The sequence below is a fragment of the Urocampus carinirostris genome, chromosome 2, assembly GCF_059441175.1.
Source record: "Urocampus carinirostris isolate Australia breed hairy pipefish chromosome 2, RoL_Ucar_1.0, whole genome shotgun sequence".
Lineage (NCBI taxonomy): Eukaryota > Metazoa > Chordata > Actinopteri > Syngnathiformes > Syngnathidae > Urocampus > Urocampus carinirostris.
In genome coordinates, this window is record NC_142350.1 from 68697854 (window position 1) to 68705526 (window position 7673).

Below are 7673 nucleotides of genomic sequence, written 5' to 3' on the forward strand. Positions count from 1 at the left end.
CCTTTTGATCCCGAGACGAACGCGTTTCCTGAGTTCCTGCCGCCCTTGAAGGAAAATGGAATGAAAGAATATGGGACATTGCTGGCACAAGCCCTCGTAGTCTTCGAAAACAGGAACCGGGAAAGACGTTCGGTGACAATAATGAAATTACTGATCTGTAAACCCGGTTGAGATAATCAACTCGTTGAAATGATAAGGAAGTATTTTCTTTTTTTTTTTAACTTTTTATTTCTCACACACATTTTTGACAGAGGTTTGATTCCCCCATCTTACATCAACACAAAATATATACACTTGACACACTCATAAATAACAGAAGGAACAACAAAGAACAAAAAATGTTATTAATAGAAAATAAGAATAAATGCTCATACAATAAATCCATACAAAAAGAAATATATATATATATATATATAAATTAATACATCAAAATATACACCCAAAAAAAAAAAAAAAAAAAAAAAAAAAAAAAAAAAAAAAAAAAAAAAAAAACACATAATAATTAGGGGGAGGTGTTTAGACATCAAGTAAAATTTGTGTGATAGGCTTCCATCTTTTCTCAAATTGGTCAAGTTTCAGTTGAAGTCTTGCAGTGATTTTTTCCATAATGTACATTTGCTTTAATTTGTCTCTCCATTGTTTTATGTCAGGCGGTTGTGGTTTCAGCCAGGACACTGTGATCATTTTCTTTGCTACCAGAAGCATTACCCTTAGTATATATTTCTGTTGACCAGATAGTAATTCTTCTGGCAAAATTCCTATTATGTAAGCCTTTGGGTCCAACCGCAACTCCCAGCCAGTGATTAATTTTATTTCTCTCTGGATACTTCTCCAAAAATTTGATATTACAGGGCAATTCCAGAAAATATGCGTAAAGTCTCCGACCCCCCCACAGTTACGCCAACATAGATTCGAGGTATTTTTATACTTTGAAGTGATAGAGGGTGTATAGAAGAATCGCATTTTTACTTTCCATTCAAACTCCCTCCATGTCGGGCTGTTGGTTATTTTGTGTCCCTCTTTCAATGTTTTTTCCCATTCGTTGTCTTTTATCGCTACATTAGTTTCTTGTTCCCATTTTTCCTTAACTGCCATGTCCTCATTACTGAGATCCATTCTCAGGGCTTTATATAGTTTTGATATAACCCCCTTTATTGATTGTCCTTTTGTATACGATATTAATAATTCTTCTACCTTACTTGGCTCCTTACATATTTTCCCCCATTCCTCGTGTTTCTGGAGGTAATGCCTTAGTTGCAAATATTTGTAAAAATCATTTCTGGGTAGGTCAAACTCTTGTTGGAGTTGTTCGAATGATTTCATTGCCTGTGCTTCCAATACTTGGGTAATCAACATCAGTCCTTTTTGGGCCCATTTTTGAAACCCTACCTCCATAACCCCAGGTTTAAAGTCTGGATTTTTCGCTATTTTGGTAGCCCTATTCACAGATCTTGATATTTTTAATTTTTTTTGTATTGTTGACCAAGTTTTAATAGTTCCCTTAATCCATTCATTCTGGATTTTTAATTTATTCCACCTCGTGACTGATATGTATGGTAACGATTCCACAGGCATATTTGGACAAGATCGCTGCTCCATGTCCACCCATATCGTATCTTTGTCTGTAGTAATCCACAAGATGAGTGCTTTAATTTGAGCTGCCCAATAGTAATATTTAATATTGGGTAGGTCTAGGCCCCCCTTTTCTTTAGGAGCTAACAGGGTTTTGTATTTTATTCTAGGTTTCTTGTTTTGCCAAAGGAATTTTGCTATCAACTTATCTAACATTTTAAATGTGGATGCCGGGATCAGAATTGGAAGGGATTGAAACAGAAATAATAGTCTTGGTAATATGTTCATTCTGATTGTTTCTATCCTGCCGATAAGACTTAAGGGCAAAATTTCCCATTTTTCCAAATCTTTCCTTATTTCTTTTATCAACATTCCATAATTTGCATCAAACAGCTGTGTGGTATGTGGTGTAATGGTCACCCCCAAATATTTAAACCCTTTATTTGTCCATTTAAAATCAAATCTTTCACTCACATCTGTTGGACATTTTCCTGATATCATCATTGCTATTGATTTGCTCTCATTATTTGAATACCCAGCTACTTCTCCATATATTTTAAGGCTCTCCAACAGTGGTGGTATTGATAACGAAGGTTCCTCCAGCATTACCAACAGGTCGTCTGCAAACAATGATATTTTATGTTCTGTTCCTCCTTCATCCAATATCCCCCTTATTTGCTCATTTTGTCTAATTGATTCTGCGAGTGGTTCTATGCTTATTGCAAACAAGAGTGGGCTTAAACAATCCCCTTGCCGGACTCCTCTTTTGATTTCAAAGAAATCTGAACAGTGACCATTTACTCTAAGGCGAGATTTAGGATTTTTATAGATTATTTTCACCCATTCAACAAATATTGGAGGGAAGCCAAAGGCTATAAGTGATTGATGTAAGAAGCTCCATTTCACCCCATCGAAAGCTTTTTGTGCATCCAAGCTCAGTAACATCGAGGGTTGGGTCTTAGATTTTGTGCTCGTAATTATGTTTAGTATCCTCCTAATATTGTTTGCACCCTGCCTTCCCGGAATAAACCCTGTTTGATCATTTCTAATTAATTTCGCTATAAATTTCTGCATTCTTTTTGCAAGTATGCTTGTAAGAATTTTTAGATCATTACAAAGTAAACTAACTGGTCTATAGCTTTCACACAATATTGGGTCTTTTCCTTCTTTGTGCAGGACTGTTATGATGGCTTCCGACCATGCTTTGGGGGGATCTCCTTTTGTTAGAGCATAGTTAAATACTTTCTGCAGTACTGGTATTAATTCTTCCTTAAAGCTTTTGTAGAACACCCCCGGGAATCCGTCCGTTCCTGGTGATTTATTTATTTTTAAGTTATTTATTGTGTCTTGTATTTCCTGTTTTGTAATGGGGCGAATAATTTCTAATGTATCCCCTCCTGTTAGTGTCGGTAAATGTAGTTTTCCTAAAAAGTTTTGTGCCGTGTAGCTATCTAAGTCATTTTCTGAGTCCTTGTATAATTCTTTATAATAATCTGCAAATGCTTCTGCTATACCTTTGGGTTTTACTAAACATTGTTTAGAGATAGGATGTTTTATTTGTGATATAATTCTATCTGTTTGGGCCTTTTTAAGTTGGAAGGCGAGCAGTCGACTGGCTCTATTGCCCATTTCATAGTATCTCTGGTTCACAAAGCGCAGAGCCCCTTCTGCTTTATTTGTCAAAAGTTCATCTAATTTGCTTCTGGTTATTTTTAATACCTGTAATCTGGATTCACTTGGTGTTTTTTTATGTTCTTCTTCTAGTTCCTTAATCTTATCCTCCAATTCCTTCTGATCCTTTAAGCGTATTCGTTTCAGCCGGGACGATATTTCAATTAATTTCCCCCTTATTACAGCTTTCCCTCCTTCCCATAATATTGATGGAGAAACCTCATTGTTGTCATTGATTTGGAAATATTCTTTTATACACCGTTTTATTTCCTGTACTACGTTTTTATCTGAGAGGAGAGATACATTCATCCTCCAATACCTAAAATGGGGTTCATTGTCTAAACTTAGTTTCAAAGTAATTGGAGAATGGTCACTTATAGTAATATTCTCTATACCACACTCTACTACTGTATGCATATGTTGTCTTGAAATGTAAAAGTAATCAATTCTCGAATAGCTGCCATGCGGGTTTGAATAGAAAGTATAGTCTTTAGTTTGGGGATTCTTCTCTCTCCATGGATCTATCAATCCCAATTCTTTAGTTATGTTATTCAACATCCTCGACCTCTTTGTGTTTGTTCCATGTACTGAAGGATACTTGTCCACTTTGCAATTCTGTACAGTGTTAAAGTCACCTCCTATAAGTAACATTCCCTTCGCACAGTTGGTTATTACTTTAGCTAATACTTGAAAAAATGTCCCCTTTTCCTCAACTGGTGCATAAACATTCATTATTGATATTTCCCAACCGGCCATTGACCCTATAATCATTATATATCGCCCCAGATTGTCCTTCACTTCTTTTTCGACTTTAAACGCCACCCCTTTTCCAAGTAAAATTGCTACTCCCCTCCTTTTACCATAGGATGCGTAGAACACCTGGTTCACCCATTCTCTTTTTAGCTTCTTATGTTCAATCTCGGTCAAATGTGTCTCTTGTAATAAGGCTATTGAGCTCTGCAATGTCTTGAGTTGATTCAATATCTTCTTTCTCTTGATGGGGTGGTTTAGCCCATGTACATTATATGAAACAATATTTAGATTGCTCATGTTTTGTATTGAGTCTCACTGATTTTTGAAGCATACAGAAACACTACATTAATTACTAACACCTCCATTGACAAAACAAACCAAATTACTAACAAACATATTGACAAGCACACATAATTTCTCACCAAAAAGAAAAAAAACACACCCAAAAAACAAAAACCCATGTCTTCCAAGAGTCCAATTGGAGAGTTGTGGCTACCCTCCTGGAAATATGCACTCAGTGCGTGAACAACTTTTGTACCGTCGTCCATAGTTATAACTAACTAAATATTTTAAAGTAGCTCTATGCCAATATAAATACATACATTGTTTTGATTTAAAGATAATAATTTTACTTGGTATTTTACTTACTTCTAACTTATTGAATTTATAATAGAAAGGGCAGATATGGTCCTTACTCTTTCTCCCCAAATCCGAATATGGCTTCGTTTTGCTCCATAGGAGCTTGTAAGTCACCTTCTATGATGGGGCTGTTCCCTTGTCTTTCTCTCGATTCCGGTCACTGTGGTCCAAATGTTCTTTGACAACATCTTTTGCAGTGTCTCCGTGTTGTCCTCTTCCACTTCGATCCCCATTTCTTTTAGCAATGTTGCTGCCTCCATCAGTGTAGAGAATGTTCTTATTCCTGTGTCCAAAAACATCTTCAGCTGGGCGGGATATGGTGATTGTGCCTTTACGTTCTTTTCCTTTAACTTTTTGATAACGTCCCTTACTTGTTTCCTCTTTTTTTGGATTTCTGTGGTGTAATCTTGGTTGAAGTAAACGGTCTTGCCTTCGTACGTTGTCTTCTGCTTCCATGCTTCTTTCATGACGGATTCTTTCACTACGTAGTCGGTGAAACGTACGATAATTGCCCGTGGCAGTGCTTTACCTTGAAACTTGTTCCCCAGTGAGCGGTGTGCCCTCTCAATGCGCACATCCATATGTTCGGTTGTCGGAATGTTCGATTTAATAAAGTTTGTTATGAAGCCGATTGTGTCGTTTCTTTCGGCACCCTCAGGAATCCCATGTATCCTTATGTTGTTCCGCCGTGATCTCGACTCCAAGTCCTCACACTTTGTTGCTAGTTTGGCAGTTTGTTGGAGCAAGGAGAATGTTAATTGTTCTAGTTTTGACGTTCGCTCTTCCGTGTTAGCATGTAGCTCCTCCATGCTTTCCACCCTCCGCTCCAGCAACCCAGTGCGCTCCAGAAGTTCTTCGATGCTTTTTTCCAGTCTTGTCATCGAAATCTTGTTCTCCCGGGCTGCTTCCGTGTGTTCTTGCCGTAATTTACGGATTTCATGGAGGATGGCCGAGTCACGTCCTTCGTCAACCGATGACATTCCTTCTGCTCCCTCGATCTTTTTCTCCTTAGCGCCCTTTTCCTCAACAAGTTTCCCCTTCTTGACCATGTTTTGTTGAAGAATTTCTCATAAATATGGGTCACAATTTGTACCCTTTCTGTCTTTTCTCCAAGTAAGTATTACATTACTCTTTAGTGATTTTTGTCAGAGCTACTTTCCTTGCTGCCGTCTACCTCATTGCGCCACCGGAAGTCCGTCGCCCCCCAGTGATAAGGAAGTATTTTCATAGTGTGTCACGTCAGGAATGATATTTATTTGCCCCTGCATCAAAACGTTTGTTATAAAATCTTTTCTTGGCTACCTTTGGGTCGGAAAAAGTAGGAGGTTGGGGTGGGGGCGCATGGAACAACAGCAGCCAAAGAAGATCAAAAATTCGCCCGAAAAAAAAAACCCCAAAATGACCCAGCTCTAAGAAAAAAGAACTAAAAAGGACTGATTTTGAACTTGCAAGGAGAACAGGGGAGAGCCCAAAACCCGAGATAAGAAATTGCAACCTGATCTAAAAGCTTTCTTCCCTTGAGCCCTTACTCTGATGCAATCTCCCAGGTTACAAAAAGCAGTTCTGCCCCAAAAGGGTGTGCAAATCAAAGAACAGCAACATGTCTCCACTTTGGAAAAAAAAGACCTTAAAGCTCCAATGCGTAATATCGGAGCACTCCAACTAAAGATTCCACAGCGTAAAAGAAGGACAAATCTCTCCGCCTAGATGAACATTGGGATGATAGTTTGTGTCTTTTCGCCTAATTTTCAATTAAACGCATGGACAGTTTAACGCACCACTAGGGGGCGCTCCAAATCAAACGGGTAAAGGAACGAGACTATCGGGAAAAGGGAATGAAACAAATTGTTGACACGTTCCTAAAAATAAGGCTACGCCGAAAAGAGTCGGGTGAAAGCGTTTTGGGGTATGGTTTGCTTCAAATAGACACTGAAAGAAGCAAGATGACTATGGATTGGATTTCCTATCGAGTGAATCTATCTTTGTATTTATTGGATTCAAGTTTTGACTTGATTGGATCTTTTCCTCATTTTGGGCGTTTATTTCGTTGAACGGTGTCGGGCGGCAAGTAGTGAGTGACTTCAAATGGTAAAATAGTATTTTTAGAATTCGAAAAGTTAGAAATAATTAGATTTGGATTTCAATGAAGAGCGGTAACGTTTCCTCGACACGACCCATTGGCTTGCAGGGACTGTTTTGGCCACTAGGTGGCGTCCACTGGACAGGGTTTACACGCACCAAGCAAAAAGCATATACAGTAACCGGTAAGTACTTTTTCACAGCCATTCATTAATTTGACTTTTTCCACTTTTTATTTGACTGGAGTGGCATCTCGAGAGAAGTTAAGACTTCGAAAAATATGATACGGAAATACTACAAAAATACCACCGAAACGCTCAAGAATGACTACAAAATACTACTGAGGAAATACTCCTACAGAAATATTAAGAAAGAAAGTATAATACATCTACGGTAATACTACAAAAAATGTGATATGGAAATACGACAAAATACTATGATGGAGATACAACAGAAAAACTCCTGCGGGAGTACTACAGGAATACGCCGACAGTTCTCTAGAAAACGAAGTGGCCTTTTTGGCTCAGCTCACGAAAAAGAGTCCCCCCCAAAAGGCTCTTCCTGATGATTGTTGTTGCTTTCATCCAATAATAATAATAACAACAATAATAATCTACCCTTGAAGATAAAATGAATTGATAACGCATTACAATATTAAAATGACCTTTATTTTTCACTCTCCAGTGAACGTCGAACTCGTTGAAACATTTGTTGACCTGGAGAGGGATGGGGGCCAGCAGTATGTACTTGCCCAAGACACACAGTAGGAAATGGTGCCCCTGCTAACCGTGTGCCCAAGGGATCCAACCGAACACAGAAAAAAACATGTTTGTACTACGCCACTCGAAAGTGAATCCATGCAGAATCACAGCGAAAAGAGAGATCAACTTTTCAGTGCGATCGAATATCAAATCCAAAAACTATTCACAATTCAGGTTTTGAGCAATTCCGACCGAAAC